This window comes from Callorhinus ursinus, unplaced genomic scaffold, assembly GCF_003265705.2.
Source record: "Callorhinus ursinus isolate GAN/ISIS: 27379988/994484 unplaced genomic scaffold, GSC_fseal_2.0 scaffold21, whole genome shotgun sequence".
Classification (NCBI taxonomy): Eukaryota; Metazoa; Chordata; class Mammalia; order Carnivora; family Otariidae; genus Callorhinus; species Callorhinus ursinus.
In genome coordinates, this window is record NW_027397083.1 from 14,553,668 (window position 1) to 14,576,229 (window position 22,562).

General features: G+C 43.1%; 1 long non-coding RNA gene across 9 annotated transcripts in view; it reads left to right on the top strand.

Annotated features, from left to right (window-relative positions):
* LOC112829149 (uncharacterized) overlaps positions 1-22,562 on the top strand; it is an 88,463-nt gene that overhangs the window by 27,024 nt on the left and 38,877 nt on the right. For 5 of the 9 annotated variants that reach the window (XR_012381834.1, XR_012381832.1, XR_012381836.1 and 2 more), the window contains one exon: positions 7,082-7,186. The exons of 2 other annotated variants lie outside the window; for them this stretch is intronic. This is a non-coding gene — a long non-coding RNA (uncharacterized lncRNA). Of the gene's footprint in view, positions 1-7,081; positions 7,187-18,051; positions 18,832-22,562 lie in introns of those variants that run through there. 2 more of the 9 variants (XR_012381835.1, XR_003209669.2) reach the window with 1 other exon arrangement.

Below are 22,562 nucleotides of genomic sequence, written 5' to 3' on the forward strand. Positions count from 1 at the left end.
TTTTTTTAAAAAAGGGATTGATAAGATGTTGGTTGGAAAAAGGAAAAAGGGAAAAAGAAAAATTCAAAAATTCAAAAAAAAAACAGTTAAAAAAAATTAACTTTGAAAGATTAATGAATCATGGTAAAAAAGCCATGAATTCTATGTGCAGTATTCCCCTAGCACTGGAGTTCTACCGTTCTCATTGATTGGTAAACTTGGTCTTGGCTTGCTGGCTGTTCGTGCTGATCTTCTGGGGGAGGGGCCTGTTGCTGTGGTTCCCAAATGTCTTTGCTGGAGGCAGAATTGCCCCGCCCTTGCCAGTCCGGGCTAAATAATCTGTAATCTGCTCAGGTTTGCTCCCGGGAGCTTTTGTTCTCTGCTCTCGGTACAGCCTTGGAGGACGAGAGTGAAAATGGTGGCCTCCCAATCTCTGCCCAGAGGAGCCGAGAACTCGGGGCCCCCTCCTCAGTGCACCCCCAGAGAAAAGCAGTCAGTCATTCTCATCTCCGGCCGCACTCTCTGCTCACCCGGCCTGTGAACAAGCATTTCTATCTCTGGCACCCGACCCCGTGTGGAGTCTCCAAACCCAGCAGATCCCTGTGGTGCGCTCCTGCGCCGCTCCTCCCGGGGGAGGAAGGGGAGTCTCCTCAGCTCTGTTGCTTGTTGGGTCCCTGCTGGAGGAGCAGTGGCCTGACTGGGCCGCGGATCACAGTTTATGGCAACCCCGAGCTGAGAGCCTGCACCTTGTCTCCGTCTCTGCAGCCCACTTCCCTGCTCCGATACCTGGAAGGTCTGCTGCATTCAGGCACCCCCGGTCTTTTTGTGACCCCGAGGGTCCTGAGACCACACTGTCCCGCGAGGGTTCCACCCCCAGCTTAGCCACTGGAGCAACGTCCCTCAGCGGAGCCGACTTCTAAAAGTTCCGATTTTGTGCTCCGCCGCTCTATCACTTGCTGGTAGCGGCGGGCAGAGGCCCCCTCCCCCGCCATCTATCCTCCCGAATATCGCCTCGGATTCACTTCTCCGCACGTCCTACCTTCCAGTAAGTGGTCGCTTTTCTGTTCAGAGAGTTGTTGCTATTCTTTTCTTCGATCTCCTGTTGAGTTCGTAGGTGTTCAGAATGGTTTGATCCCTATTCAGCTGAATTCCTGGGACCAGACAAATTCCAGGTTTCCTACTCCTCCCAGCCAAATACTATTTTAAATAGAGAGTTCTAATTTTGGAGCCTTCCTTCCCTCATTAAAAAGTTGTTTCTATTTCTTTGATTTCATTATAACAAATTTCCAATAACCGTTATATCCCCAAATTAAAAGTCTCTATACTTTCTCAGGAAAGAGTATCTTTGAATTATCTTTTTGATAATTATCTGAACTCCTTCAAACCCGTCAAGTGTTACAATTAATTTTGATGGCTTTGGAAGAAATCTAAAACTATCAGATTTTTACATTACTGTTATTCTGTGGTTTGATTATAGCTGATAGCATCAGACAGATGCTCAACAAATACAACTTGAGGTAGAGTTCTGTAATAATTGTAATCGATGGTCAAAACTTTATTATCATAGACTTTTTTAAATAGTGCGTTTTTGATAATTGTCCTACAATGAACTGCACACATTTAAAGCATACAGTTTGATACACTTTAACATATGTATAGGCCCATGAAACCATCACTACCATCAAGATAAAGAACACATTCATCACCTGCCAAAATTTACTCATGTTCCTTTATAATCCCTCCTTCCCATCTCTCCCCATCTGTCCTTCAACCCTGTCCCCACACAACCACTATTCTGCCTTCTGCATTTTCTAGGATTTTATGTAAATAGAACCAAACATTATGGATTCTTGCTTGTCTGGCTTATTTCATTCAGTAAAATTATTTTGACATCAATCCATTTGAAATGTGCATCAATAATTCACTCCCTTTTGTTGCTGTGTAATCATTTGATAACTGTTCACCCACACACCTGTTGATGGACATTTGAATGGTTTCCACCTTGGGGTTATTAAAAATAAAACTGCTAGGTCTTTATATGGTTATATGCTTTCATTTATCTTGGGCAAATATCCGGGAATAGAATGGCTGGATCACACACTAGGCGTGTGTTTAACTTTTTAACAAACAGTTGAACTGTTTCCCAAAGTGTTTATACAACTTTGAATTCCCACCAGTCCTCTGTGAGGGTTCTAGTTTCTCTACATCCTCATCAACCCTTGGTATGGCCAGACACTTTTCATTTTAGCCATTCTAATACGTGCGTAGTGATATTTCAATATAATGTAATTTGCATTTCCCTAATGACTGAGAATATTGAGAAATTTTTCATGTGCTTACTTGGTATCTGATATTTTATGTGGTAAATTGTCTGTTCAAGTATTTCCCCACTTCTAATTTTATTTATTGATTTTTAAAAGATTTTATTTATTTGTTTAAGAGAGTGAGTGAGAGAGACAGCACACGAACGGGGCGGTGGGAGAGAGAGAGAGAAAGAGAGAGAGAGAAGCAGACTCCCAGCTGAGTGCAGAGTCCCACTTGAGGCTCGATAGGACCCTGAGATCAAGACCTGAGCCAAAGTCAGATGCCTAACCAAGTGAGCCACCAGGTGTCCCTCCTTTACGTACATTTAGAACCTTACCAAACAATGTTATAATTTTTGCATCAACTATCAAATATAATTTAGAAATCTCTAAAGGAGAAGAAAAGTCTATTGTATTTACTCACATGTGTGCTTCCATGTCCATTCTTCTTTCCTGGTGTTCCAAGATTCCTTCTTTTATCATTTCTTTTCTGTTTACAGAAATTCCTTTAGCCATTCTTTCAGGGTAAGGCTGGTGAGAAATTCTCTTGTTTTTCTTTATCTGAGAATGTTTTGATTTCCTCTTTGTTACTAAAGGATATCTTTGTAGAATATAAGATTTTGTGTTGACAATTCTTTTCTTTCAGCACTTGGAAAATGTGTTACTTCATTTTGTCCTCCATGGTTTCTGATGAGAAATCCACTGTCATTTGAATTGTTTTCCCTTTGTAGGTAAGGCACTGCTTCTCTCTTATTTGCAAGATTCTTTGTCTTTAGTTTTCAGAAGTTTGACTGTGGTGTATCTTAGAGTGGATTTATTTGAGTTATCTTACTTGGGAGTTTTCTCAGCTTCTTGAATCCGTGGATTTGTATCTTGTGCCAAATTTGGGAGGTTTCCAGGCTTTAGTACTTTTTTTTTTTTTTTTTTTTTTTTTCTTTTCTCTTTCTTTTCTTCTGGGACTCTGATGACATGAATGCTAAATCTTTTGTTACAGTTTCACTGACCCCGAGGCTCTGTTCATTTTTGGTTTTGCATTTCCCAGGATATATCTCTCTGTTGTTCAGGTTGGGTAATTTCTCTTGCTCCATCCTCCAGTTTACTGATTCTTTTGTCCTCCCCATTCTTCTGTCAAGCTCATCCACTGAGTTGCTATTTCAGGTATCATATTTTTCCAGTTCTAAAATTTCCATTTGATTCTTTATATTTTTATTTATTTGCTGAGACTTCCTATTGCTTTGCTGAGACATTACATACTCTCATTTGTTTCAAATATGTTCCTAATTGCTCCTTGAAGCACTTTTATGAGGATTACCATACAATCTTTGTCAGATAATTCTTATATTTCTGTCATCTGGGTGAGGGTATTTATTGATTTTCTTTTTTTCATTCAGTTTGAGATTTCCTGGTTCCTGGTGTGATGAGTGATTTGTATTGAAACCTAGATGTTTGAATATTCTAAGACTCTGGATCTTACTGAAGCCTTCTGTCTTGGCTGGCTTCTGCTGACATCTTTCTGGCAGAAGAAGAGGGTAGGGTCACTGTCTCATTACTGCCATGTTTCCCACTTGACCTCTGCTGATATCCAAGGGGGTCTCCTCATTATTGCTGGCCAAAAGTGAGTGTTCCAACTCCCTACTAGTGTTCACCTATATCTCCCTGGTTAGGAGGAGTAGGAGTGTCTCATTGATGTTTCCCAGGTAGCCTCCAGTAGTACCATAGGAAGAGTGGTCCCACACTGCGACAGTGGAAGGGCTGATTCTTCGCTAGGCCTCCTCTAACACCACTCCTGTTTGGGGGACCAGTGGTGGCACCTCATTACTGCTGAGTGGGGAGGCAGAGCTAGGCTTCCCACTGGTCTCCACTGATACTGTAATAGGGTTCTGATTACCACCTGGCTGGATGAAAGTCCTGGTTCCCTACTTAGCTTTTGCTAACACCACCCTGAGAGGGAGTTGGGGAGGTAGGGGTATAGTGTTAGGGGGCCTTGCTGCAGCCTGGTGAAGGTAGAGTCTAAGCTTTTCACTAGATCTTTGCTGGTATGAGTGGGAGTTGGGTCATAGTTTTTATTTTTTTGTGGTGTTTGGCTAGAGTAGAGCTGTTATTATCTAAAAGTTTTCTATCTTCCTAGGCTATTCATTTCCTACAACTTTGGCCAGAGGGAGCAGACTTTTGTTGTGGCTTTTTTTGTCTGTGCCTGTTGGCATTTCCAGGTCGCCAACTTTTCGGCTCCAAGTCTGGAATATATGAGATGAAAACTCACCAATGTTTTGTTCCATGGGTCCCAATGTTCCTAGACAATCTGCCTTCCTCTCTCGCATTTTAAAGTCTTCTTAAACATTTTTGATATTTGCTGTCCAGGGTTTTTTTGTTGTATTTTTCACTTGTTCCTCCAGGGAAAAATATATCTATCCACCTTCCCATAAGTGGAGTCACTTTTTTGGTTTTGTTTGTTTATTTTGGAGTTATTCTTAATTTTTTTGTGAAAAATAATGTGTTCCAGCAGGTAATATTTTTGTTCTAGGTTTAAAAAAGCTACATGGTACTCCTGTTTGAAAGCAGATAGTCACTTTCCAGTTTACTAAACCTTTCACATTGGGTTTTCTTAAAGTGTTACGTGCCCGTCCAGAAAGATTCCTTTGACGACAATATATTCTACTAGGCAACTAGTGGCATAATCACTCCCCCAAAAGATTCTTTAGATGACAGCTATTGTTCAGACATGGGCTCATCCCCAGAAGTGCTGAATTCAGCAGCAGGTTCTAGATGCAATTATAGTTGATCAGGAAATACAAAAGAGATGATTGTATCAAGACACATTACTCTACAGTGGAGAACCATCCTCATTGGCCTTTCTAGGTGGATTGGCCACTGGCTGCTATGTTACCTACAATGGTCAGTTGGTTCTTTCCTCATTTCTTTCAACCACAGAGCTTATCAGCCCAGACATGTTCTAACTATTTCCACCCAGTTTTCACCAATAGGATTATGTACTGGTTAAACTTTAGAGTCAGATAGATTCAAATTAGAATTGTGTGATTTTTCTCACTCCCACTCTTGCAGCTGGATGTATACTAGACCCTGTGGCTTAGCACCTATAGGAAGAGAGAGAGAGAGAGAGAAGAGGAGGAGGAGAGGGGAGGAGAGGAGAGGAGAAGAGAGGGGAAGGGAGGGGAGGGGTAGGAAAGGGAAGGAAGGGAAGGGAAAGGAAGAGAAGAGAAGAGAAGAGAAGAGAAGAGAAAGAAGAGAAGAGAACAGAGAAGAATGGCTTCTCCCTAACAAAAGATGCTGAGCAGCTCAGCACAAAAGACCATCACACTAGCTCACAAGGGAGAGTGTTAGTCCAAGGCTGAGATGCAGAGCAGGCAGGTTGAAGATCAAATCAGTTGATAGAAAGTTTTCCCAGGACGGAACTCGTAGGCAGCAAAGGTGGTAAGGACACCATCAATATGACAGTGGACATGGAAAGACTGAAAACCAGTTCAGGAACTAATCTTAAAAACATGATCCAGTCACTGTGGCATCTCTCTTATGTTCAGCTTGATGTGTGTTGTTAGGGAAAGCACCACCCATAAGAGTCTACATTTGTCAGCAGTGATATAGAAGAAAGGCAAAGAGCTGAAGCAGGTCAGCAAGGCCTGTGCTGATGAGATTTGTGTCAAGCTGGGTCAAATATAGAGCTTTCCCTAGAACTAAAACAGAGCTAAAATAAGGGCAAGCAAAGGACTACGGTATAGATTTCATTCTCTAAGTCCAGGAAAGTAATATAAAAAGAGAAAGTGTCAACCTACATTGCTTTCTTTGGACCTTCATAACATCATCTCTCGTAAGAAGATGACATTATCCCCCTTTTTTTTTCCCAAACAAGTTCCAGATAGTGAGTTTTAGACCATTCTCTCAGGGACAATGTCACAAAGACCTCCCCAGACATTACACGAGATCATGGAAAAGGGGGCCGGTGAGACAACCAGTAGAGGCTATTGGGTAGACAACCAGTAGAGGCTGTTGTTGGGGCAACTGTGCCATTTCTTCAATTTATTTCCCTCATAGAGGCAAAACCACAACATTTGAAAGGCATTTCAGGAGACATGATCTGCATTCATGAGATCATGGATAATGCTGATGTTCTAATTCAGGGGCAAGCAAGTCCATTTTAAAATCCAGCTGCGATTCTCTAAAAAAGAATATTTCCTAGGTTACATGTAAAAGCAAGTCATTAAAACATGCAACTTGCTTTTATTTCTATGTTTAGCTTGTAGTGAATCAAACCTCACCCTCTGGGCTGTGAGCCCACAGATATCTCATAGCACTTACTAAAGTGTATAATAATTTGGATGTATTTGTTTATTTCTTTGCCTCTCCCATACTTTTACTGTAAGACACATCTGCTTTTTCTCCATTCTTTCCATTCTCCATTCTCTCCGTTCTTTGGTGCACACAGCACCAAACCTGGGTAGTCATTCAATAAAAAGATGTCAAATGAATAAATGAGTGAATGAAAATCTTGGATGCATAAACTATGAGGTAGCTCTTTGGAGTAGAAAATGTACCTAATACTGTCAATGTCTTTAGCAAATTTTGCTTAGCACAAAAGATTGTTTTTAATTCTTGCCTCTGTGGGTTCTGCTGAGGAGTGCCCTGATACCGAGTAGGGAACACTATGAGGAGAAGGACTAACAAAGTCACCCTTTCCATTGACTTCCATAAGTGTTTGCAGGTGGAGTTTGGACACAGCAGAAACAGTTGCTTTCTTACCAGTTATAAGAATCAGAGAGTGAACTGTAATTACTTCTCTGTTCTAGGACCCTGGGTGAAGATAAGAGGAAAAGGGATCTCAAACTCCTGAGTTTGTATTGCTGTGTGCTGGGTTCCCAGAGCTGACTCGAGGGAACCCCATCTTGAAACAGGTGGGCACCAGCTGCATAAGCACCACTTCTGCTTCCACGTGGTGGGTTATTTGGACCACTTTCCCTCTTGGGTAGAAAGGCAAAGAGTAGAGTCTCTAGTGAATTTGAGAGAAAGGGAGAATGGGAGGCCTTGAGACAGGCACCCGCCAACTGGGACTTCAAAGGCCATGGATTAGCTATGTCTGTCCACTGTTCCTTTACCACAAAGAGGAAGAGAGAAGGAAAAAAGAATCAACTGAGAGTGGGAAGGAGTGGGTAGAGAAACCAAGTATATGTTAGAATCATTTAAAAGAATGGCAGCTAAGGTGGGAGAATGATGGTGTCTCTGGAAAGTGAGACAGGGCACTGGAAAGTTTACGTCAAAAAACCCCATCTCTGCTGCTATTGTTTCTCCAACTTCCCTCCTGTGGGTGCTTTTCTTGGCTGGGGCTCCTTGAAACAAGTCCTAGGGAGCCTGAGAGGTGACAGTAAAGCTGAGGAATGGAGAAAACTGGGAGGCACTCGAAAGCTTCTTCCCCAAACTCTTCTTCATTTCCCTTGTCATCTAGTCTTAGAAATAAAGAGCAACCATGGCAAGAGGTTCTGACTGCAGCCTTCCAAGGCTCCTGTCAGTCATTTCTTCTCTTTGCTCAAACCATCAAATCCTCTAAGGTTCTTATGAACTTTCTAGCAGCGGCCCTGCTCAGATGATGACTCATTATAAGGGGAATGGAAAACATTATGAAAGGATTTTCAGTTAATGGGTAAAATGTGTAGGACGGCTCCTATCCAAGCCTTTGCTGCCTTGAAGGGCCCCTTCCTCCAGCCCTCAGTCTCTAGCTCAGTGTGAAAGGATGTCTTGCTTGTCCAAGGACTAAGCACTCTTCTGGAAGAGCAGAATACCCGAGGTTGGACCTGTAGACAGGCAAAGAGAAGACCAGAGGAGAAGGCCACAGGTGCTGGCAAACCTGTACTAGGATGGAGAAGCTTGCCTCTAGGTTGCTAGTTCAAACCTCAGCTGAACTGGGGACAGGGAGAGGAGGAATGTTAACTGGAGAAGGTCAGTTTCCACTGAGTTCCAATTGCCAGGACACTCACACCAGTAATGAATCAACCATCTGGCACCAGGCAAAATGGGGCCAATCCCTCCAGCATGAAGATATCCCCTTCCTGGGGCGCCTGGGTGGCTCAGTCGTTGAGCGTTTGCCTTCAGCTCAGGTCATGATCTCGGGGTCCTGGGATCGAGCCCCGCATCGGGCTCCCTGCTCGGCGGGAGGCCTGCTTCTCCCTCTCCCCCTCCCCCTGCTTGTGTTCCTGCTCTCACTGTGTCTCTGTCAAATAAATAAATAAAATCTTAAAAAAAAAAAAAAAGATATCCCCTTCCTGCAGCTGAAGGAAGAATTTAGGGCAGGGCTGATCTCAGAGGGCCATTCCTTGGACAACTTCTCTTTTTTGCCCATATCCTCTCCCTAGGTGATCTCATTCAGCCTCGAGGCTTTAGACACCAACACCCAAAGTTCTATCTTCAGTCCCAACTTCTTTGAGTTCCAGCCTTGTTATCTCAAATTGCATCCTTATAATCTCCCCTTGGATGTCGGGTAGACACCTCAAACTAAGCACGTGCAAACAGCATTTCGGAACCTTCTACTCACACCTGTCCCACCCACATGTCGGGTGACAAGAATTCTGTTCTTCCAGCTGCTCAGGCCAAAAACCCCAACTCCTCTCTGTCTTACAACCCAAACGGTAAACCCTTTTGATCTCTACCATAAAGTATATCCAGTTCTCACTGTCTTCACTGCTGGTCCACCGCCTCTCACCTGTGTCCCACTGTGATGACTTATTTTGCCCTGCGCCGTCATCTGTCTATTCCCTCCCAGCATCCTGAGTGACTCTTAAAATTTAAGTCAGATCAGGTCATTCTTTCCACTCAGAACCCTTCAGGAGCTCCCATCTCACTCCGAGGAGAAGCCCGAAGCCCTAAGACTAGCCTAGGAGGCCTCGCGATCTTCGGCTCCACTCTCTGCTCTGGTCTTTGCCCACTCCCCTCCTGCCCTACTGGTCACCCAGCTGTGCCTCCTATCTCAGGCTCCGTCTGCACAGGGCACCTCTCTCCCACACAGCCACATAGCCACTGGTCCTCTCCTTCGGGTCTCTCACCTTTGGGTGACAACTTCCCTGACCACCCTCTATACGCAGTAAAACCTTACCCCTGGCACCCGCAATCCCACACCCCCTGCCTTATGTTCTGCATGGCATTTGCTCGTTTTTGTGTGTATTTTCTATCGCTACCAGGACAGGACCTTTTCTCTTTTGTTCACTGCTGCATCTGCAGTGCCTAGAATAATATCTGAGTTGCAGTAGGTGCTTCATAAATATTGTCAAGTGAATGAATGCATGAATTTCTGATCCACATCCACCCTCTGATCACAGGATGAGTATTGTTCCTAGACCCAACATTTTAGCATTCTTACCCACAAAGTGAGGGAGGGCAAGGTTTGGTGATTTTATCTGAAGGTAGTGTTTTTTAAAGACCTCACAAAGACATTACACTTAAAAAAGAATCTGTGAAAATCCATTCAATTTTTTCCATTGTGACTGACTCATTTGGTGAGAACAAGAAGTCCACGCAGTGGGGAATGGGGGAGTGATGTCGGAAACAAGGAGGGGAGGAACATTTTGTCATTTATTAAAATGAGTGTTCCCCCTCGAATTTCATTTCTTTAAATAAACCCTCTGTTTTAAGTGGGGCATCCATACAGAAAGGTACACAATCTTAAGTGAGTTATTGAGTTATTGCGAATAGAACACACCCATGTACCCACCTTCCAGGTCAAGAAATAAAACATTACCAGCACCCAGAGTTCACCTCACACCCCTTCCCACTACTGCCTTCTTTAAAAAGATCACTATTCTAACTGGTAACACCATAGATGAATTCTGCTAGGTTTTAAAGTTTATATAAATGGAATCAGACAATATGTAGTCTTCTGTAAATAGCTTCTTTTCATTCCACACTGTATGTGTGAGATTCATCAACGTCGAGTGTAGCAGTGGTTAACTTATCTTCGTTGTTAAGCTGTTTCATTTTGTATGTATTCCATTCTATGAATACACTACAGTGTCCTTATTTGTTGCACTCTTGATGGATATCTGGGTTGTTTCTATCTTGAGGGTATTATGAATAATGTTACAAAGAACATTTTCTTGCAGGTCTTCGATAAACTCTCATTGCTGCCAGATAAATATCTGGGAATAGATTTGACAGGTTTTGGACATGTTATGTTTACATGTAGCAGATATGTAAAACTTTTCCTTAAACAGCTGTATCATTTTAAATCCCCACTGGCAAAGTTTGTTTTCTAGTTGCCCCACATCCTCACCAACACTTGGCATTGTTCATCATTTTAATTATTTTCACTCTTGTGGGTGTTTAATGATATCTCAATATAATTTTCATTTGTATTTCCCTGATGACTAGTTGAGCACCATTTCACATGTTCATTGGCTATTCTATTTTTGGGAGGAACCTACTCAGGTCTTTTGTTTGTTTATTTTCAAATGAGGTATCTTTCTTTTCCTTTGTAAGTGTTCTTTATATACTCTAAATTTGAGCCTTTTATCAGTTATCAGAATATCTTTCTCACTCTGTAACTTGACTTTTTAATTTTTCTTACCTTCTTAATAGCATCTTTGGATGAACTAAGATTTTTAACTTTAATAAAATTCAGTATATAAATATTCTTCTTTATGGTTAGTACTTTTTTGTGTCCTATTTATGGGTATTTAAGAGCTATTCTCCTATGTTATCCACTAGAAGATTTCATCTACAGTCTACAGACCACAGAGGATTGATTTTTCCCCAGCATGAGGCAGGAGTTGAGTTTTATTCTCATTTCTCCATTTGGATATCCATTTGATGCAGGACCATTTATTGATAAGTCTGTCCTCTCTCCACTGTTCTGAGGTACTGCCTTTTTCATAAATCAAGTGCCTGTACATACACGGCTATGTTTTTAGACTCTGTTCTGCCCACTTGTCTATTGTGCCAATGCCATACTGTCTTCAGTGCTATCACTTTATAAAAAATCTTGATATCTAGCTAAGTCCTCCAACTTTGTTCTTCTTTGAGATGGTCTTGGCTATTCTTGGCTCTTTGTATCCCTACCTTACTTTTACATGGGATAGAAAGCATTTCTTAAAGTAAAATGTCTTTCCATTTTGGTGGAGCCTCCCATCGCCCAAGTTACCAGCTCTGAGCTGCCATCCTAAAATCTGTCACACACTTCATTCCACAAGTTGCTTCTAGTGTGATCTTCACTGCCATGCCAGGCATGGTCTGGTCCATCCTTATGTCTCCTCTTTCCTTTTTTATCCAAATGGCACTTTCTTGTGTGTATAGTAGCGCAGTGCACCACAATGTTCTATGAGTTTCTGCTATTAATACTACTCTATTTCTTCTAATAATAAATGTTCTTCCTTTTATGTCAGGCACTGTGCTAAGTGCTTTGCATGCATCATCTTAGTTAATCCTTCCTCTCATCATCATCTCAAGGATCCTGCTTCCCCCACTCACTGTTCCTTCTCTGTCTGCTTCAACGTCTCCACAGGACATAGTTTTCCTGAGCTAGAAGGAATCCAAGAGATATTTGACTTGACAAATGAGGAAATTAATGCCCAGGCCGGGAACTGATTTACCTAGGGCCTCCTTAGCTGGTTAATGGCAGTAAAAGGACTAGAACTTAGGTCTCTGGCATCCCAGTCACGATGTTTGTCCCACACACACACGTATACCAGCTACAGCGTCCAGCAAGCAGACTGCCGGGCTGTTCCCCACTTTACTTCTTCCCCATTTCCATTTAAATTTCTTCAAAGACTTGTCTGTGATATTAGCTATTTCCACTTCCTCATCTCCCTCTGTCTCCTCGACCCACTCCAATCCTACTTCCTCATGGAAACTGCTCTCATCAAGCCATCTGCCACTTCTATGGCCCTAACCCAATGGTCTCCTCTCTCACACACATTACTAGACCTCTCAGCTAGTTTTGACCCACCCGATTGTTTCCATTGTCTCCCCTTATTTTGCCTTGATTCACTATAACCTCTTCAGATTTTCTTCTACCTCACTGACTATTCTTTCTCAATTCTCCTCAGCTGGACCCACCCCTTCCCCTGAACATTAGGCTTCAGAGTGCCTCAGGTTTGCTCTTTGACCCATATTTCTATCCACACACTCTCTCAATGTGACTGCATGATCCTCTGGTCCCAAATGCTGTGCACCTTCTGATGTTTCTCGAATTAGTAGTTCATTTGGATGTTGTCTTAATTGAGTCCTTCATAAAACAGAGCCCAAGGGAAGGATTAAGATTCTGACAGTTTAATCGAGAGGTGCAAGTCCTTAGGTACTGGGTGTAGAAGAAAAAAGGAAAAGAGGCGAAGGTGTGATATGATGTGATGAGCTGCATTACAATCCTGGCTTCCACCTCAGAACGCTGCCAAGGGACCCAGCAGGTCACTCAGAATTTGTGCTCATTCAGCATATGGGACTTCTCTGGAAGAGGTGTCGGAAGATATTGTACCGTTGAGTAGTCCATAGGAGAGGGAAAAATGAAGACTTTGACTGGTTCCTTTTTAGTTCCCATTTCCCCTTGTTCGTGGTTCACCTTCAGGTTGCTAACTCGGTACTTCCTATAGGCATAACTTAGACCCTTGCTGGCCAGCAGGAAGAGGCCTCGCAGGATGATCCACCATTCAAGTCTGGATGTGGGGGAGTGACACAGAGCTGATGGAGCACCGGCTGGGATTGAGGAAAAGAAGGAGGCTGCACAATGTTTGTGGCCCAATGTACCACATAAGACATATCAAAATGAACATACCCAAATCGAACTCTTGATTTCTTTCTTCCAACTAAACCTTTTCCCTTCTTCCTCACAGGCTTTCTCATTTCAGAAAGTGGCGCCATTGTCTCCATTGCTAAACCTTAGTTGAGGAAACCATAACCGAAATAGCCTGTGAAGTGGTTGCCTCACTTCTATTCTTGCTTCCTTTCAATATATTCTTTATACTGCAAGAGTGACCTTTCTAGAGGTAATACAGCAATGCTCTTCTTCCCAGCTCTAGGGTTCTGTTCTATCTTCTAGCTCTCAGATCAAAACACTTACTAGGAAAGACTTTCCCTGACTTTCCTATCAAAAGAGTCTCCCTTCCCTAACACTGTCTGCATTACTCTGTTCTACTGTATCCTTAGCACTTACCACTCCATGAAATGCTGTCATTATAACATAGCTCCATTCAGGTCAGACAGAGTCCATTATCTGTCTTCTTGTATCCACAGCACCTAGTACAGTCCTGGGTACATAGGAGGGGCACCATAAATGTTCACTGAATGAATGAGTGACCTAATAAACAGTAGGTGAACCGAAGACCTCACTGTGTGGCAAGGAACACATCCGTTTGCCTGACTTCTTATCTGGTCAAGTCTTTTTACGACTAGAAATTCCTTTGAGCAAGGAATATAGGAAAATTGAAGAGCATTATTTAGGTCTTGCTAGAATTCAAGGTGAGTCTGGGGGTAGTTAACAGTCTTTCTCCTGTCTCCTTTTGTTTTAAATTAAACTTTTATCTGGAGATAGTCGTAGATTCACATCCAGTTTTAAGAAAGGATTCAGAGCGTTCCCTTACACTCACAGTTTCTTCCAGTGGCACACCTCGCAAAAACTATGGCATAGTATCACAACCAGGATAGTGACACTGATCCAGTCAAGATACAGAAAATTTCCATCACTGTAAGGGTTCTTTGTATTATATTTTTATAGCCACAGCTACTTTTCTCCTGCCCCAACCACTTCTTTAACCCCTGGCAGCTCCTAACCTATTCTCCATTTCCACTATTTTTTTATTTCAAGAATACTACATAAGTAGAATCACACAGGATATAACCTTTTGGGATTGGATTTTTTCACTCAACATGCTTCTTTGGAGATTCATCCAGGTTGTTGCTTGTGTCAACATAGGCATATCTCATTTATTGTTGTTGTTGTTGTTGTTGTTGTTGTTGTTGTTACAGATTGAAGGCTTGTGACAACCCTGCCTTGAGCAAGTCTATCAGTGCCATTGTTCCAATAGCATTTCCTCACCTCATGTCTCTGTGTCACATTGTGATAATCCTCACAATATTTCAATCTTTTTGATTATTGTTATATTGAATTGCTGCAACCTCAGGATAAAACTTGAATGGATGAGGAGTTACTGCTTATGGATGAACAAGAAAGTGGTCTCAAGATGGAACCTACTCCTAGGGAAGATGCTGTGGAGATAGTTGAAATGACAACACAGAATGTAGAGTGTTGATAAGGCAATGGCAGAGTTTGAAAGAAGTTCAACCGTGGGTAAAATGCTCTCAGACAGCATCACATGCTATAGAGAAATCATTTGTGAAAGGACGAGTCAATGGATGCAGTAAAATTCTTTGTTATTTTCTTATAGAAATTGCCACAGCCCCCCCAACCTTCAGCATCCCCCATCTTGATCAGTCACCAGCAAGGCATCCTCCACCAGCAAAAAGATTATGACTTGCTGAAAGCTCAGATGATAATTAGCACTTTTTTAGCAATACATTATCTTGTAATCAAGGTATATAGATTGTTTTTTTCAGACATAATGCTACTGCACTTTTAATAGACTATAGTGTACTATAAACATAACTTTTATATGCACTAGGAAGCCAAAATATTCATTTGACTCACTTTGAGGCATGCCTGCAGTTCGTTCCTTTTTTAGTGCTAAGTAATGTTCCATGATGTGGTTATGCCACAGTTTGTTTAACCATTCATACCCACTGAAGTACATCTGGGTTGTTTCCAGTTGGGGGATATTACCAACACAACTGCTATAAACGTTGGAGTACAGGTTTTGTGTGAAAGTTAATTTGTCATTTCATGGGGATAAATGGGCAAGAGTGCAATTGCTGGGTGGTATGGCAGTTGCGTATTTATTTCTTAAGAATTTGCCAAGCTGCTTTCCAGAGTGGCCAAACCATTTTACACTCCACCAGCAGTATATGAGTGTATTCTCCACATTCTCATTGCACTTGGGAAAATCCAGGGGGTATTCCTTAGATTTTGCTAGAGTTTAGGGATTCACTAACCAACTTTTTTCCTGCCCTATTTTTCTAAAAAGGTTCTGTCCCTAGTTTGGATCAGTTGGAGATTAATGATAAAAGCCAACTGTCATCTAGATAGAACAGCCCACCAAACATTTTCTTTTAAGAGAGGATGACAAGAAAGGAAACTTACACATTTCCTGGCCTCTCCAGTCCATCTTAAATAACATCAGAAATGATCACCATCGCTTGAGGCTTTGGAGGAATACTCTTGGGGCCAGATTTCCATCAAGACCTTGATAAGCAATAGGAAATCACGCACTCAAGCCAAATCCAGTGAGTAGAGGACACCTTGCCAAGTCCTGTACAGATCCCAGGGAGAGAGCTCTGTGGACAGCCCGCAGCAACAGAAGAAATGCATGGTACCTTGCCTGAGCCCACCCCAGATTAAGGCTGCTTCTAAGGAAGGAAAAACTGTGCTCTCCTAGTTGGGACTGGGGTCATGCTGGGGTTTTCTCTTTGGGGGCTTGACAAGACAAAACTGAGAAGCACAAAAGTCTGCTGTCTGCTCCTGTCATGATGGCCCACAGTGTCGTACTCTGGTTCTCTCAGAGACCCAGCACTCCTTAGTCCTCCCTTGCCTTTCTCTCGCCTTCTCAAGGTCATCTGTTTCTAATACCTGAACTCTTTGTACTTTATTCAGCGCATACTTACATAGTGCTTCCTATTTTTCAGGCATCGTTTTATATGTATTAGCTCCTTTAAAACTCTTAGCGACTCCATAAGGTAGGAATCATTAATGTCCCAATTTCACAGATGAGGGAACTTAGATACAAAGAAGTCAGGTAACTTGCCCAAGGTCACAAAGCTCGAAAGTGACAAAAGTGAGATTCGAACCCAGGCAGCCTGGTTCCAGAATCCATGTTCTTAATCACTACATTATGATGACTGTCTATTATTGACAAATATGCTTTAAATGATTCTCTTTTTTAAGTATTTAGTAAAGGTTGGGGCGCCTGGTAGGCTCAGTCCATAGAGCACGTGACTCTTGATCTCAGGGTCATGAGTTCAAGTCCCACATTGGGCATGGAGCCTACTTAAAATAAAGATTAAAAAATAATAATAATAGTAAATAATAAAAAATTAGGTGGGTATATCAGTAAGGAAAAAAGCCTTCTGCCAAAGGAATGAGACATTTAGAAGTGGGACTTCAGACAGCAAGTAAAAAGACATGTGGGGGCACCACTGCCTTTCTGTGCTTTTTATCCAGATCAGAACCTGTCACCCAGGCTAAGGCATGTACTGGAACCCCCACAAGGAATAATTTACTGCATAAAACAGCATTATCTTGTGGAGGTTATGTCAAAGAACTACAACTAAGGTTTAAGTGTTGTTACTATGTGCCAGAAACTGGGCTAGGAGCTCTATGTACATTGTATCAATAGCTGTGTGGGACCCGGGATATTCAGTCGCTTTTAGAGATGAGAAAATTGAAGCATCGAGTGGTGACTGGCCAAGGAATTTGATTGAAACCACACAACTTGCAAAGGGCAGTCCTAGCTAGGTCTGTCTGAACCCTAGCTAGGTCTGTCTGAGTCCTAGTTCTGTCTGATCTCTTCTTGCTACACAGGAACGACTAAAAAGTTAAAGCTTCTAGTTTTGTGTTCTTTATTTTTGGTCAGTGTGTCAATTTTGGCAAATGAAGGTAAGAATAAAACCTTCCATTTCCCTACCCAGGAGTCGGTTACTTCCCCAGGTTTTCATGTCACAGATTATGGCACCACCATTAGCCTAGGTACTCAGCTAAGAAGCCCAGCACTTGGCCTTTGTTACTCCTTTATCCTACCTCTTTTCTGCAATTTACCAGCAAGTTCTGTCAATCCTATCTCCAAAATGCATCCTGAGCCCATCTACTTCTGTCCATATCCACCAGCAGCCCGTGAGTCCAGGCTACCACCATCCATTGCCTCAGCAACGCCTTCTGAGCACAACCCCCTTCACCTGCAATTTACCTCCAAGTGGAAAATGTGTATGGTCTTCTTAAGATAAGAATTTGTTCTTGTCCCTCTCTTGCTTAATATGCTTTCAACTGGATTTGATGCCCTGTTCCTGCTCTCTAACTAACCCCCAGCCACAGCAGAAGAGGCCATGCTCCTCCATACTTGGGGCCCTCCACCCATGCCAGAGCGGTCTCCTCCCACTCTTCCTGTGGCTGCCACCTCCTCAGAAGGTCCCACGGAATCTGCATTAGACATCCTCCCTCTGCTAAGATTAAATGTGTCAATCTATCCACGCTAAGACTCCAACCAGCACCTGGCATACAGTGCACTCAGTTAACGTTCGTTCTTGTTACTGCTTTGATCATCGTTCTAGTAGATACCCTAAAAATGCAGGCATAGGTGATTAGGTAAATGAAGTAGGAAAGAGGAATAACATCACTATCTGGGCCCCCAGGAGCTCCTAAGAGAGGAAGGTTAGATGTTTTTAGAGGAAAAAGAATGTGGCCTTGTAAATTCTTTTCTCTGCCTTAAAATACGAGTTATTACTGCTATTGCCATGCACACAGTTAACTTTGCGCCTAATGGAGACATGTAAAACAATAGCAACATAAACTGTATTTTGAGAAAATACAAGAGTGCGTGGTGTATTGTTAAAAGCAATATCTAGACTTGTCTGATTTTCTTACATAAATCTCACCCTGGCTCTTAAAGTCCCACATCACATGTTTTTCTATTACTTAGCAAAAAGTACCCTAAAACAAAGTTTGTCCTCTTTAATTTTCCAGTATGCTTGCTAACAGTCCAAGAAATAACTTCCAGAGACATGAGAAGAGGGGAAAGAGGGAAGAAAAATTGAATTGAAATAACCTATGAAATGGATCATTAGACTTTGTTCAATTAAGAACAGCTTTTTACCAGAGAGAGCGGGGGACAGTGCAGAGACCTCCCACCTGACAGGTGGCTAGGCTGGACTCCCCTTTGACAGATGGTGCTCTGGTTTATGCACAAAGATGTCCGTCACAGCATTCCTTGTCATACTTCATGTCTAATGTTGGGGCCTGCTTCCAAGGTTATGGATCAGCCATTTGATGAAATGTTATAAAGCCATTACAATGACATTGGCAAAGAAATTCCAAAACATGGGGAACGCCTCACGTTACAATTAAGTGCATAAAGGAGGCCCTGTGAATGGCGCGCGTGAAGACCTGTCGCTGTGTCAGCTGTGCCTGTGACACTTTTACTTCATTTGGGGCATCGTCCCCACATGCAAGCAGAGGGACAGGAAAGGAGTTAAGGTCAATACCATGCCATCCACCCCTAAGCTCTTCCTCCTGATCTAAAAGCCAGGATTGGAGACCCACCGAAATATTAATATAACACATCATTGCAGACATTTTCTTCTTTGTTCCTCTGCAAATGTTCTAAGACTTAAAAAAAAAATTTTTTTTTTGTTCTCTTTAAAGTTTCCCTGGAAACTTCCAAAAGGCAGCTGCTGTGGTCTCACATCATCCCCTCTCTCCCTGCCCCCCGCCCCGCCAGTGTGTAAATAAAGCACCATCTCTATGTCTTCAACTTATAACAAGCTAAACTTTCCCCCGTAAGCTGATACTCTGACCAGAAGTCTGTGGGTGGGACGGGTGTTGTGTTTTTTTGGTTGTAGCTTCTTTTGGCTGATAAACTAGCACTTAAGTGTTTCCCTTTTCCAAACCCCCAAATGACAAGTGTCTTTGTGGTGAGGTGGCAGGCCAACCGTCATTGCCAACATGAACGGTCCTGGGGACACTTATTTTTAGTTTGCTGTTTTAAACAGCGGTTAGGCCGGGCAACCGGGGGCCTCAAGGCCCAAACTTCTACGATCCAGAGCGTGGAGCTATTAAAGAGAAAGCAGGGCGAGGCGGGTAGCACTCTTCAGGAAGGCCCGAGTACCGGCTCTCTAGGTGGGCCAGGGGGACCAGGCAGAGATCTTGTCTTGGGTGAGAAGACTGTCATCCACTTTTTGCATGGGTGAATTTTATCAAGGATGCTATGAAACAGAAGCATTTGACTCCACTGGGACGAATGCAAATCCAGGCAGCCTCGGGGAACTAATTATAGTGATGAGGCTAATGACAAAAAGCAGAGACTGTAGTAGACATCTGTTCTGTGGCCTGCTCAGCATTCTGTTCACCCTCCTAACAAAGCCCAAAGCAAGATGTCTCACCTCCTGCAGGTCAAGTAGTTAGCATGGCACCAAGCAAGGTCAATTAACTCTCCCCGGGGAAGACAAATCCTGAGTAAAGTGACATAAGGGACCTCTGCCTAATGGGGAGTCCATTCATTTCTCCGACCCTAATTTTCCCAGCTTCCTGTCTTGTACGAAGCCAGAGTCCTTAGCTTTTTATTTGACTCTATGAGCTACTCTGTGGCTTTCTAATATGTATGTGTCTGTGGTATGATATAGTATGTGTGTGTATATTTTTTAATTTATTTTTTGATTAAATTAGCCAAAGTTGGTTTTTCTATGCTCAGAACAAAAGAACTCTCCCTCAACTGAGAACCTCAAATATCTTACTGTATATGTAAATCTCTGTCTGGCTCTGGACAGAAGGTCAATTTCTCCCTCCACTTCCTCCACCCCAACATCCCAGCCCAAATACTCTCAACTTAGGGAAAAATGAGTCTTCCCCCTTAAACAGGAGCTGTGACATGCTGGGTTTTATGAAAGCATCGGTGATTCCCCCCCACCCCCCGCCTCACCTTCCTTCTTCTAGGAATGCAAGCTTCTAACTATTTCCTAACCAGGGGCAGCCCAGCAACTCATCTCAAAAGGACCCTTCAGATAGGAGAGGGTGGGAGGGTCTGCCCACCCCCTGAGTCTCTCGGATTGCTGCTGTAGGACCTGGCTTTGCTCATCCTGTGGTCCTTGAGCTGGAAAGCAGGCTCTGGTATTGACCTCGGAGATTGACCACCTCTAGCAGAAGCACCTCGGACTCCATGAGAGAGGTGTGGGGGACATCAAAAAGTAGTGCTCTCAACAACACGGGGTTCTGTCACAGGAAGTGTGGAAAGAACTAGCCGTGCCCATCCCAACAGAATCTGGCTCCTCCATCACAGTACATGCAGAGGCAACATCAGCATAAGTGGCACGGGATGGGCAATGACCCCCTCCCACCGCCATGGCCACTGCTGCTATTCTTTGCCCAGCCTGGACAAGATCTCCCATCCCCATAGGATATATTCACCTTTCAAGGCATGTCTTACTTCACTGGATGCATCTCAAAATCCCCTAAGGTAGAAAAAGCCAGCAACCGTGGTCCCATTTTATGGATGCAGAAACTGAAGTACGTGCTAGTATGTCATATTCAATCTTGTAGGATTATTACTGACAGTAACAACGGTGGGCATAGTTGTCGAGTTACCAGACCTCTTTCCCAGAATCTTTTTACAGCACAACAGAAACAAGAGCAGTTCATATTTACCGAGTGCTCCCTATGGGCTTCAAATTTATTGAAGTAGATGCAATTTGCAATTGTCCTTATTTTTAAGATAAAGGAACCGGGGCTCAGGAAGATTAAGTAATCTGCCTAAAACCACAGAATCAGTAAGTGGTTGAGTCAGCCTAGGGACTCAAGCAGTCTGACTCCAAAGTCACGTCCCAGACTAGAAAGTCACATGCCTGTTAGTCCATTTTAAAGAAAAAGAAAAAATCCATTAGAGTCAATTGGTCAGACCCTTAGGCTTTGTTCTGTTCTAATCTGACCCCCATTTGTAACACTTGTTAGTCTGAGAGTAAACATCCCATACCCACTACGGGCAGAAGTGGCTCTTCACAAATATTTTCAGCTCAGAGTGAAAAGGTGCAAGAAATCAAAGGAGAAGATGTCCAAGTCCATCCCCTAGACCCAGATGGCTTATAGGACTTGGGTAAACACTCAGCTCAAAAATGCTAACAAAGTTCCCAGTCTTGGCTGTTTACCTCAGCCTGTGTGTGCCAGGACAACAGAAGTAGTAGCCTGGAAAATGTCAAGGATCTAATCAGTTCATGCTGAAACCAAACTTGACTTCCTTCTGCAGTGTGTGTCTCTGCCATGTCGGTCTGCACAGTCCGGCAGACACCCAAATGTGACAGGGAACCCAATAGCCTAGGCTAGCAACATGTTCTTTTCAAAGTGGTGTTCAGAGGGTAGGGAGGGAGGGCAGGTCGGACAAGATCTTATGAGTAAAATAAGATCAAAGGTTTGAGAAGACTTGGTATCATTCAGATGACACCCACAGACACTGGAAAGGTGTTTTGCTCACCTAGGCAACCCGGGGCAAACTGGAGAGTGCAAGGAAGTTGGGCATCAGCAGCTCTACGGTCTCTCGGTGCCCCTTTTTCTCTTGGAAACTCTTCTTCGGACACTCACTTCTTTCAAATACCATTCCTCCCCAGAACCAGGGCCTCTCCAGTGTCTTCCACACAATTCTGTCCTGCCTGGCCAGCCCCTGGGCTGGTTGTTTTAAGAAGGGATCTTAAAGTGTGTTTCCCCCATCGTTGTTCATTCCTTCAAAGTACTAGTGATTAAACCAAAGCTGATAAGCTAATTCAGGGAACTTTTGAAATTTACCCTAACAATCACCGATGGAATTTTCTGGCATTCTGGGAGGCTGGTGTGGTAGGGCTGTTTGGTGCTTGCTTTTATGCGGCTCTCCTGTCCTTTCAGACAGGGTCATATGACAATAGCCTATGTGTCATATATGGACTAAGGCATTTAATTCTCAGTGAGAGACCTTCCAGCATGCTCTCCCTCTGTTGTGGGAGCTGTGAGTCATTTGTTGAAATGGAGGTGTCATGAGAGTAAAGCAGACTGGATACCCGAGGCACCATGTGATGTCCCAGAGAACCATCCAGACCTACAATGGATTTTGGGTGAAAGTAATAAACTTCCTTCATGTTAATCTACTAATATCTTTGTGATATTTGTTATAGCAACATACCAGCATATCCTTACTGTTACAGCTGGTAACTCTTGACCACTTTCAAAGCATAATCCATAGTTCTGTTCCTATTTACCATTAAGAGAGGTGTTGAGGCACCTGGGTGGCTTAGTCGGTTAAGTGGCTAACTCTTGATTTCGGCTCAGGTCATGATCTTGGGGTCCTGGGATTGAGCCCCACATCAGGCTCCACACTCAGCAGGGAGTCTGCTTCAGGATTCTCTCTCTTCCTCTTCCCCTCCCCCTGCTTGCTTGTGCGTGCATGCTCTCTCTCTAAAATAAATAAATCTTGAAAGAAAGAAAGAAAGAAAGAAAGAAAGAAAGAAAGAAAGAAAGAAAGA